Source organism: Tasmannia lanceolata, unplaced genomic scaffold (genome assembly GCF_043159265.1).
Source record: "Tasmannia lanceolata isolate RefF3 unplaced genomic scaffold, GAP_Taslan_0.1 ptg000044l, whole genome shotgun sequence".
NCBI classification, from domain to species: domain Eukaryota; kingdom Viridiplantae; phylum Streptophyta; class Magnoliopsida; order Canellales; family Winteraceae; genus Tasmannia; species Tasmannia lanceolata.
In genome coordinates, this window is record NW_027518721.1 from 20356547 (window position 1) to 20368789 (window position 12243).

Sequence of the window (12243 nt, forward strand, 5' to 3'; positions counted from 1 at the left end):
GTTATGTGAAGGGAGAGAAACCAAAAGAATATCCGAATATAAACTCTCTTCGATTCGTGCTCGTTACTGTATATTTATAGAAAATGAAGAGACACTTCTGAAAAAAAAATTTAAGTATTAAACATTTTCAAAACAGTAACGACACTATAAACTGTATTAAATGACGCAAGAAATTCCCTCCATAGCGTCAAAACAATTTTACAAAAATAACATTAAATACATTTTTTACAACGAAAATGATGAACCGCGGTAAACCAAATTTAAGAATGATAAGGAAATGAAATGAATATACACGACCTTTTGCATAAGATAAATAAATGATTTTTTGATTTCTAGTTATTTTTCCTTCAAAAAATCAAAGAAAAATCAACAATCTCCCACAAAGTCAAAATTATATTGATCAAGGCGATAGAATAAGTCATGAATCTGCATGGATGTCTTTTTAGACTTTAACATATACTTAGTGCAAATATATTGAGTCTATCAAGTACTTGGTGAACTGACATCTTGAATAAAGAATTGTGAGTAATAAACTAGGACAACATACCATACACATAATAAAATCAAACATAAGTGTGCTCTTATGGTTTACCACTTCTCGGCTATATGTTTATGAGCACTCTAAAGAATCAACCCAATTCTCAGAGGAAGCGGCCACACTTCCACACATCAGTGTATATATCAAGAGTGTCATGTAACTACGCACCCAATTGAAAATTCAGATATAGATAACATTAAGATTTTAATAACTCATCCTCAACATCTTATATGTTGTACCCACCCACACCATAGAGATAGGCTCAGTGAACTTAATTCACTATCATCATAGTTCCAAACAAACCAGTCAAGTAACTTGTTGTTCCCATTGAACCTACCTCTTAGGATCACCAGTCAGTTAGGCTGAGTTTCCATTACAGATAGTTCGGTACATGAGCTTCGTACTTATCCCCCTCGATGTGCTTATGACTAAGTTTTCACCTATTCAATTGTAAAACTCAATCAATGGGCTTTAGCCCCATTCACAAACTCACTTCATTATTCAAGTAGTCATTTTCTTTCGATGGGCATGCAGGGATTTTATGAACACCATTGCCGACTCTTGCAATAGTAGGCTGACGTTGGATTGTAATATTGGAAACCGGTTAATTCCTAAGTGGAATATCTATAAAAGTGTACTCTAATCGACGTCCACATTTTTCTCTAAAGAAGCAAATTCTGTCATAGTGGATTTGATTGTACCAGTTTATCTGGTTTCTGTCTTAAGTGAATATACATGTCCACTCTCGGATTTGATCCTGATGCTGCTCAAATCTGTTCGGGTGATCGAATGGTCCAAGTTGAGTTGGGTCCACCTTGATCCCTCGCTACCTACACGTCTCTCACCACTAGATAAACTAATATTCCATGGGAACAAATTAATGGCTGCCAAACATAGCCTATGAGTATGCGTTGGAACAATGAAATCTTTATCCTTGGAAAATGATTATTTCAAGGCTTCATAATGCCTTTTTTACTTAAAACTTTTCAAGGTTACAATTATTTCATTCTCATATATGGTTTGATCCTAACTTTCTTAACAGCGATTTTTTGGGCCACACATCTTCTCCATGAATGTGATTGGTTCCGTTGGTTTGACTGGTTAGCACAATCATATTTTGGGTTGGGTTTTGTGTGTTTGCTTGCTTTCTAGCTCTTCTTACCTTCTCCTCACGTAGTCCCTCTCTTATCTATCCCTCTCCCATTCTCCCACAGCATTGGGTAAAATTTTATTCCATGGTAGGCAAGCATGCCCTAAAAGAAGTAAATTTGTTGCGATGATCCAAACCGGGCTAAGAAATCTAGTTTAGGAACTAAACAAAGCAAAGTACTTGTACAATATTATCATGATAATAGGTGTTACATTCTAAGAGCGTATGTATTTCCTTGGATATGCATTAGAGGACAAAATTATAAGTGGGATATCTCCTATTTGATGATCTAATGGCCATTATTGTTTTCTATTTGTGAAAATATTGATCTACCATCCAATGGAAAAGCCAATAAATAAAGTGAAAACAAGCAAATATATAGAAGTAAGACTTTATTAAGCGACCCAATACTAGATAGTTGCTGAAAGATGCAAGTGGGTTGTGCTCAAATGTGCATAAACAGTGACTCAAATAAATTATGAGGCTGTAATTGTTTCGATTAAAGCAATGCAAGGAGATGGTGGGTTAAACAAATAGCAATTTGAGTATAGAAAGTGGTTCTAATAATCAGAGGGATTCCATGTTCATTTAATGGAATAGAATTGAGTTCAGGCCTTCCCCGTTTGTAGACACCGAACCATGTGCTTGGCGCCGGTGGTGAAGAAAAGACGCTGTCGGGCAGAGTTAATCATGGGCAATGTATGGGGTAAACACATTTTGGCAAGATTGAATGGATATTGGGCGAGCTGAACCATTTCCCCATCTATTATAACTGCCATTTCTTGCCACAAATCCCCTATGAGTCTCTATATTCTGGCTGCAATTTGATCCCCTATGAGTCTCTATATTCTGGCTGCAATTTGATCCCCTAAGAGTCCCAATATTCAGGCCGCAATTTAATCCCCTACGAGTCTCAATATTCTGGCCACAGTTTGATATGCCATTCGACACGTTACCAGCGTTGTGCTGCTTCGTCGATGTTCGTTGTGCACACCTTTCGTGTGCCCCCATTTTTGCTCGATGGATCGTTGTTATTCCCCTGCCGAGGTGCCTCAATTCGATCCTTCATGGTTCCAGACTTATTGTCAGGTTCTCATTCAGGGGGAAACCTCGGGAGGAGCTGCTATTTTTTATTGCCGTAGATCTCGATGTTGTTCATGGTGGCCTTTGTCTTTTGTTTATGCTTTTCATTATGTATATACCACACCGGCTTGAGGATGAGTGTATACTAAGCTGGATGTGTATGAGCTTTTTGTACTTTTTTAGTTCTTGATGTAGTTCTCTGTAGCAAGTTGGAGCTTCATAGTATATATACTCCAGCTTGAGAGGGAGTGTTGAATAATGTATTAGGTTAGTTTAGACATTACTTGTGATAGTTAGAGGTATTGTAGTCATTGTACGTTGTTGCCATAGTTTGGGCCTATATATACATCATATTCATGAGGAGTTCTCTAGTGGAGACTCTCCATCTCTCCATCTCTCCATCATATTCATGTTGTGCTCCTAATCAGTCTATGTCTTCTCAGCTTTATGCCTTATCTTCTCCCTCTTTTTCCAGGCGATGCTTCCATATTCATTGTTGGTCGGCTCTCTTACAGGCGACTGTCTTTTCGTGTCGACTTCTCTTTTCTGGGCGATGGTTTTCTCATCGTTGGTCGGCTCTATTCACGCCGTCGACCTTGTCTCCAGGTGATGATGTCCGCATTATTGGTTAGTTATCTTCCTCTTCTTATCCTCAGGCGACGATATTCATGCCGTCGACGTTGTCACCAGACGATGGTTTCCCTATCGCCGGTTGGTTATTAATCTCGATGCTGTGCTACTTCAGAGGAGTTGCTCTATTGATGGACATTGATCTCGATGTTGTTCATGGTGGCCTTTGTTTTTCGTTTATGCTTTTCATTATGTATGTACCACACCAGCTTGAAGATGAGTGTTATACAGAGCTAGATGTGCACGAGCTTCTTGTACTTTTTTAGTTGTTGACGTAGTTCTTTATAGCAAGTTGGAGCTTCATAGTATATACACTCCAGCTTGAGAGGGAGTGTTGAATAATGTATTAGGTTAGTTTACACATTACTTGTATTATTTAGGGGCATTATAGTCATTGTATGTTGTATGACGAGAGAGATGAAGAAGATGAACAATGGAGAGATTTAATGGAGAGAAACGAAGAAGAAGGAAAGAAAATGAGAAATGGAGGAAGGGGAATGGATCAAACCTTACTAAAACCCTTCAATCTTGAAGCTTTGACTCTTAAAATTGCTTTAGAAGCGAAGGGGAGCAAAGAACCTAGGACAAGAACAAATGGCGGAAGTGAAAAAATGAAACGGCGGAAGCCCTTTTAAAAGCAGTTTTCGATCGTCGCGGTCGACTGGATTATGACGGTCGTCCGCCGCAATATTACTGTCCATTTTTTTTATTTTTCACATTTCGACCATCTACGGTCGTTCGCAGAAGCTCAGTCGCCCGCCGCGACAAACCTGTTCCTTTTTATTTTTTGCCTAGATAGCCTTCCGCGGTCATTCTCCTAGGCTCGGTCGACCGCCACACCCCTGTTTTTAATTTCTTGATATTTTCAACTATTCAAACAAGAGAGCTTGATTTTGAAGCTTTCAACCCGTCTCAGAGGACAGAATTACATCAAGAAGGATCTTGCTGAAACTACTAATGAAGTGAAAAGAACTCACCAGTGTTTTTCTCCCAATTCAGATCTCTTTTTCCAATTCAAGTGAAAATTTAGCAAAAACAGAAACTACTAATAGAGGGTACGCTGACATATGCCTCTTTACAACCAAAATTCAAAATGCAAATGGAAATTACAACTTTAACCTTACACGTCCAACACAAACCAGTCACTGATGGTGGGATTCTCTTGGGGTGATTAAGTCACCTCCCTCGGCCATTATCTCCGCTATGTCATCTTCGAGAGATGCTCCTGCATCACTTACTCATAAAATAGTATTCTAATCAGCTATTCTAATCCAGTACACGTTTAAAAGTGTCAAGTTCTTTCAAATTCTGCCAAAACAAAAGTACTAGTACAAAAGGCTCAAAAAAGGAAGTGATGAATCCGCACCCAAATTTTTACACTAAGAGGGGGGGTGGCCCATGGAAGAAAAGGGGGTAAAAATATCTTTTCCAAAAAAATAAACGGTAATAACTACCTCAAGCTTTCTGGGGAAGAGGAAGTTCCGTCAGTTTTGGCAATCCATCTTTGGCCACAATAAGATGTCTCGAAATTGCCTCTGCCATGGCCTCGACAGTATGTTTGTTGTGGCACAGAATTCTGGCGCCAGTTATCGCTCCTGTTAGCGATTGAACCATTTCCCCATCGATTATAATTGCCGTTTCTGGCCGGAAATCCCCTACGAGTCTCAATATTCTGGCCGCAATTTGATCCCCTATGAGTGCCAATATTCTGGCTGCAATTTAATACCCTACGAGTCTCGATATTCTGACCGCAATTTGATATGCCATTCGAACCGTTTCCTCTACCCCACCAACCAGAACCTGCCACTTTCCGTATCTCATTACCCGTGGACAAATCAGTCGTTCCATTTGCTATTTCGTTCATATATCTTTGTTGAATTTGAAATCTGCTGTTCTTTCATGTGTTAATGTCACTTAAATGCTAAGTGTTAGACCTAAAATCGGTAACAGGTACAGCAGTGGCGTAAGAACTGAGAGCGAGTGACGAGGGAGGTTGAGTATGAGTCCTGTGGTGAGTGCTTAGTCCTGCACAAGGCAAACGAGGTCAGAAGACCAGACCGGATTTTAGTCCGGACAGGTCCTTCGACACTCAAGTCAGTATGAGCAAGAGTGAAGGGAAATGTCAGTTTTTAGGGAGAAGAGGGTTTTTAGCATTACCCGTTTGTCTGAGCCCTGTTTCCCTATTTATAGGGAAAAACGGGTGAGGTGTCCTGGACAGGTGGCGGCCTGTGAGAGGCTGGATCTCACCTACTCTGGGACAGGTGGCAGCCTGTGAGAGGCTGGATCTCACCTACTCTGGGACAGGTGGCAGCCTGTGAGAGGCTGGATCTCACCTACTCTGGGACAGGTGGCAGCCTGTGAGAGGCTGGTGTTTTCACACCCCATCAGTTGCCCCCCAGTTTTCCAAGTCATTGAGGGACTTGGGAAAGTGTGACGATCGTTTTTCTGGATGGGCAGATGTTGTTCAGAGGTGAATCGGAGAATTTAGTGTGGAGTACAGAGTCCACAATCCGGGGTCCGGAGTTCGCAGTTTGGAGTACGGCTTCAACCGGACTGGCTCCTGGCGCATTACAGAATACATTATATCCAGTCCGGAGTTCGCAGTTCGGAGTCCGCAGTCCGCAGTCCGGAGTACGGCTTCAACCGGACTGGCTCCTGGCGCTTTACAGAATACATCATATCCAGTCCGGAGTTCGCAGTTCGGAGTCCGGCTTCAACCGGACTGGCTCCTGGCGCTTTGCAGAATACATTATATTCAGTCCGGAGTTCGCAGTTCGGAGTCCGGAGTTGGGAGTCCGGAGTACGGCTTCAACCGGACTGGGTTCTGATGCTTCATAGAACGCGTTATATCCAGTCCGGAGTTCGGCTTCAACCGGACTGGTTCCTGGCGCTTCATAGAACGCGTTATATCCAGTTCGGAGTTCCGAGTTCCGAGTCCGGAGTTCGCAGTCCGGAGTACGGCTTCAACCGGGCTGGTTCCTGGCGCTTCATAGAACGCGTTATATCCAGTCCGGAGTTCGGAGTTCCGAGTCCGGAGTTCGCAGTCCGGAGTTCGGCTGGAAGTGGAGTCCGGTTCGGACCGGGCTGCTTTTTGTCGTTTTGTGAGAACGCGTTATATCCAGTACGGTTTTTTCCGGACTGAATTTTGTCGTCTAGCGGCCAGTTCGGTGCGGACCGGACTGATTTTTGTCGTTTTGTGAGAACGCGTTATATCCAGTACGGTTTTTTCCGGACTGAATTTTGTCGTTTTGTGAGAACGCGTTATATCCAGTACGGTTTTTTCCGGACTGAATTTTGTCGTCTAGCGGCCAGTTCGGTGCGGACCGGACTGATTTTTGTCGTTTTGTGAGAACGCGTTATATCCAGTACGGTTTTTTCCGGACTGAATTTTGTCGTCTTGCGGCCAGTTCGGTGCGGACCGGACTGATTTTTGTCGTTGTGTGAGAACGCGTTATATCCAGTACGGTTTTTTCCAGACTGAATGCGGAGTGCGGAGTGCGGAGTGCGGAGTGCGGAGATCCATTCTTGGGACGTGAATGTTTACGCGCGTGCTTGATCGTATTGATGGTGGGAGAATGTGTCCGTCATAAATAGGGGACACGTGGCGCAATCCGGATGACCTCGAGATGCGTGCATCGCATTTATTGCCAAACCGCCTCTTAAAAACTATATAAGGAGGTTTACCTCCCTTCACTTTTTACTTTTTACTTTTCATCTTTTTCCTCTTCTTGCTCTGGGAGTTTCCACTTCTCAGTTCGCAGCTCGCAGTCCGCAGATCGCAGATCGCAGTTCGCAGCCCGTAGCTCGCAGTCGCGTTCCAAGATCTTTACGAGCTCCACTCACCGGTATTCCTCTCAGCCCTTCCTTTTACTATGTCTGGTAGTACTTCCAATTCCGAGTCCGGTACGGGGTCCTCCACTAGCAGTAGTTCGGAGTTTAGGATGCCTCAGGAGCCTGTAGTGGCTAGGGCGTCTGATAGGATAGACCTTGTAGATAGTGACGACGGAGGGGATAGGGATGAAGTGATCTTAGATCTGAATGCCACTCCACCCTTGACTGGCAGTCTCCCGCGAGCAGGAGGGAGTGTTGAGAGCGACGTTGCTGAAGCGTCCACAACATTCCTTCCTGGCCGGGCGGTGGAGGTGATCGCTAGAGCGCGGATGGATGCCGATCTAAAATACAACTTGCGAGCTCTAGTCGAGGAGAACTACCTCACCAGGTCTATGCTGGGAGATATCAGGGATAAATACTGTGTGCCCCCGAGATTTGAACTGAGGGCAGCTATAGAGGGAGACGGAGCCAGCAACGAGAGCCAGGATCTCTGTATTTATGAGGAGTCACTGAGGGCAGGACTCCGATTTCCGTTGCACCCCTTTTTCTCAGCGGTGCTACAATACTACGGACTAGCCCCGGCCCAGGTAGCTCCGAACTCATGGAGATTATTAGTTGGGTTTTTATACCTCGTCCACGGTCGGTTAGAGAGGAGCGTGACTTTGTCACTGTTCCGTGCTTGTGCACACCTGAAGAAGCATAAAGAAGGGGGCTGGATCTACATTAGCCAGCGCCCTGAACGGAAGATAATCACTGGCATTCCTTCGTCGATTCACTCGTGGAAGAATAGATTCTTCTATGTTGTGGATCAGGAGGCCAGTGAGCCCTGGTCCGTCCCTCTAGTGTGGGACACTCCAGATACCTCAAAACTGAGTCGAAAGCCGCTCCTCGAAGGTGAGGACAGGATAACATTCGCCTTGATGCGGAAGGAGATCGAGCAATCGGGCCTCATCCGTTGTAAGGAGTTTTCTGAAGAGGCGATTCTGGTCGGGCTGGGCGTGAGTGCCGCGACTCCAGAACGTATGTAGCTAGACTTGTCTATGCAATCTGTTTATTTTTTATATACTTGCTTTTGACCGTTGGCTGCTCATTTGTCTTGCAGAGATGAAGAAACAATCAACCGTCGAGAAAATCAGGCAAGGAGCCCAGCCACGGGCACAGGAGGGTGCTGCACAGGCACAACAGGAGCGCCAGAAGAGAAAGGCGACTGTACTGGGGAGTCCGGCCCCGTCACAGGGCACTCCACCCCCATCCCAGAGGCCCAAGACTACGGTGAAGCTAATAGGCCCCTTTGCTCAGGGCGGTGGCTCTTCTAAATCCGGTGGTGCTTCTACCGGAGCCGGTTCTGGGGCTCGTCCTCCTACGGGACTTAGTGAGCATGTCTTTTGACCCAATTGGGCCGTTTTGAAGGATGACACTGCCCTAGGCGAGAGCCCAGTAGCAGCAGAGCTCATGAGCAAGTGTTTGCTGCGGAAGGACAAGCAACAGGTCCTTTACGAGCCGCCAGCTACAGGAGAGGAGGCTGTGTTATCCTCAGCTTACCAGGTAAGGAAGTGGTGCTTCGATTTGCTAACTTTCTGCCCATTTCTTTCTTTCACCATACTGATGCCTGTTTCTTTCTGTTTCTTTCTTCAGATCTTGCTCTACTATAATGACCTCAAGGAGAAGAGTAAGAATTTCTCCCAAGCCATTACTGCATCTGAAGAGGTGAACGGAAAGTTGGCCGCTGAGGTGCAGGAGCTTCAAACGAGCATCGGGCGAATAGAGGAGGAGAGGAGGTTGTTGAAAGAGGATCTGGCCGCAGAGAAGAGGAAACTGGCCAAGGCTGCTGAAGCCATGGAGGCTCAAAGAGGAAGAGCTACTGAAAGGCAGGAGAAGGCAGTGAAAGAGGCCACAGAGGCAAAGGAGGCTGAACTTTTCAGCCTGTCGAGCGAGGCTTATAGTCTTGGATACTACGACTGCCTCCAGGAGCTCCAGGCCTGCAATCCAAACCTATTGATGCAGAACATGACTCTCCCTGCCAGGCCGAAGATTACTGATGAGGAGCCAGATACTCCTGCTGATGCTCCTGCTGATGCTCCTGCTGACATCACCTCTCTTCCAGATGCTTAGAATTTTTTTTTTGTTTTTGTTTTGACCTCTTTTTGTAATGGTCCTTGAGACCCTACAGCTCTTACCAGCATTTTTAAAGTGAATTTTGTAATGGCCCTCGAGGCCCCACATATTCTGATCAATGAAATCACATTTGTCTGTCTCTGATACTTCTCAACTGAGTGATTTGCTTGACTTTGTCTTTTTAATTTTGATAACCTGTGAATGAGGCTGTTGATGGTCGAATCGTGACGAACTGGTCTTTTAACAAGTACCCAAGTTTTGTGAACTGGGTTTCCAGTGAGTACCCAAGTTTTGTGAACTGGGTTTCCAGTGAGTACCCAAGTTTAAGAACTGGGTTTCCAGTGCGTACCCAAGTTTAAGAACTGGGTTTCCAGTGCGTACCCAAGTTTTGTGAACTGGGTTTCCAGTGCGTACCCAAGTTTAAGAACTGGGTTTCCAGTGCGTACCCAAGTTTTGTGAACTGGGTTTCCAGTGAGTACCCAAGTTTTGTGAACTGGGTTTCCAGTGAGTACCCAAGTTTTGTGAACTGGGTTTCCAGTGAGTACCCAAGTTTTGTGAACTGGGTTTTCAGATATAAAAGTGACACTGAATTTGCAAGAAGATTATTTATTCATAACAACAAATATACAAATTTACAAGATCACCTTTTCACGCCGGATAATTCGACTACTGATAATATTTCCTGAGGTTTTTGGAGTTCCATGCGTGGGGTAATAGGTGCTCCTCCAGTGTCTCTAGCTTGTAGCTTCCTGGCCGGATAACTTCCTTCACTCGATAGGGTCCCTCCCAAGTTGGGGAAAGTTTCCCTACTTTCGTCGGTTGGGAGACGGCTGCCTTTCTCAGGACCAGATCCCCTGTCCTGAATTCTCTGGGGCGAATTTTGGAGTCGTGATAATTCGACACCTTCTGCTTATAAGCGGCGACCCGGATTCGAGATTCCTCCCGGATTTCTTCTAGTAAGTCGAGATTGGCGCGGAGTCCGTCGCTGTTCAGTTGCTCATGGAAACTGATGACTCTGGGAGATGGGGTGCCTATATCAACAGGTATCACGGCTTCGGTTCCAAAAGAGAGGTTGAATGGTGATTCACCAGTCGTCGTGCGAGGAGTGGTGCGGTAAGCCCACAGAACATGGTAGAGCTCATCTGCCCATCGGCCAGCTTTTTCATCCAGCCTCTTCTTTATCCCTTGAAGCAAGATCCTATTAGTTACTTCCGTTTGCCCATTGGTCTGGGGGTGAGCAACCGAAGTGAATCTCTGTTCAATCTTTAGGTCAGAGCAGAACTTCCGAAAGTTCCGGCAGTCGAACTGTTTGCCGTTATCTGTGATTAAGGCACGGGGAATCCCAAATCTGCAGACCACTGCCTTCCAGAAGAAATTCTGTATATTCTGCTCAGTGATCTGGGCTAGAGGTTCTGCCTCCACCCACTTGGTGAAGTAGTCGATTGCCACTACTACGAATATGCGCTTTCCGGAAGCCGGTGGAAAAGGACCCAGAATGTCCATCCCCCATACTGCAAAAGGGAGTGGACTGATAATTGGGGCCATCGCCACAGCAGGCTGGTGGATGGTGGGGGAGAATTTCTGGCACCTCTCGCACTTTTTAACCAGATTCAGCGCGTCTTGTCGTATGGTGGGCCAATACAATCCTCTGAGGAGTACCTTGATCGCCAGGGCTTTGCCCCCCAGATGTTCTCCACAGATTCCTTCATGAGTCTCTTGCAATGCGTACGCGGCGTTACTTGGTCCCAGACACTTCAGGTACGGGAGAGTGTAGGACCTTTTATAGAAAATGTCACTGCTGAGGGAGAATCGGGCGGCTCTCTGTATCACCTTACGGGCTTCCTTCTTATCTTCGGGAAGTTTCACGTCCCGTAAGTAATGAATGATCTCATCCATCCAGCACGGCTCGTTCTCCACCTGCATTATATCTGCGGCTTCTCTTTCGATGCTAGATCTTTGTAGGAATTCCATACGTATGCTTCCAAGAGTGGTGTATCCAGAAGCAGCCAGCTTCGACAGTACATCTGCTTTGGCATTTTCTGTTCGTGGTACTCTGATGACCTCGAAACTGGCAAACCGGCTGGAGAGTTGATGAACCTTGGCAAGATACTTAACCATACGCTCATCTCGTGCTTCGTAGACCCCTTGGATCTGATTTGCTACCAGCTGTGAGTCGCAGTATGCTTTTAATTTTCGGGCGCCGGTCTGAATTGCTAGGTTCATTCCGGCAAGGAGGGCTTCATATTCTGCCTCATTGTTGGACGCACGGAATCCGAATCTCAGAGCATAATCCGCAGTGAACCCCTCAGGCCCAGTGAGGATGAGGCCTGCTCCACAGCCGTTTTTATTTGAAGAACCGTCGACATATACTTCCCAAGTTGGTGTGCTGGTCATGGAGTCCTGCTCTGCCGGCGGTTGCAAGATTTCTGTCTGAGTTTCTGCTATGCATTCGTCAGGAACCGCTTTCTCTGCAACTGGGAGTAGTACCGTTTCAGGGTCGGCGACTTGCTGGGGGATGGTGCACTCTGCTACGAAATCTGCCAGTACTTGGGCCTTGATGGCTGGCCTTGGAGCGTACTGGATGTCGAACTCGCTCAGCTCTACGGCCCATTTCACAAGTCGTCCGGAGATATCTGGTCGATGGAGTACTTGCCGAAGCGGCTGGTCAGTCAAGACCTTTACAGTATGAGCTTGAAAGTACGGTCTTAATTTTCTTGCAGCCATTACCAGCGCGTAAGCCAATTTCTCGACCCGCTGGTACCTTGTTTCTGCGTCGTGAAGAACCTTGCTGACATAATAGATTGGTTTTTGCTGGCGGTGCTCTTCGCGGACGAGGACAGCTGCCAGTGCCGTGGAGCTAACGGAGAGATATAGAAATAACTCCTCACCTGGCTCC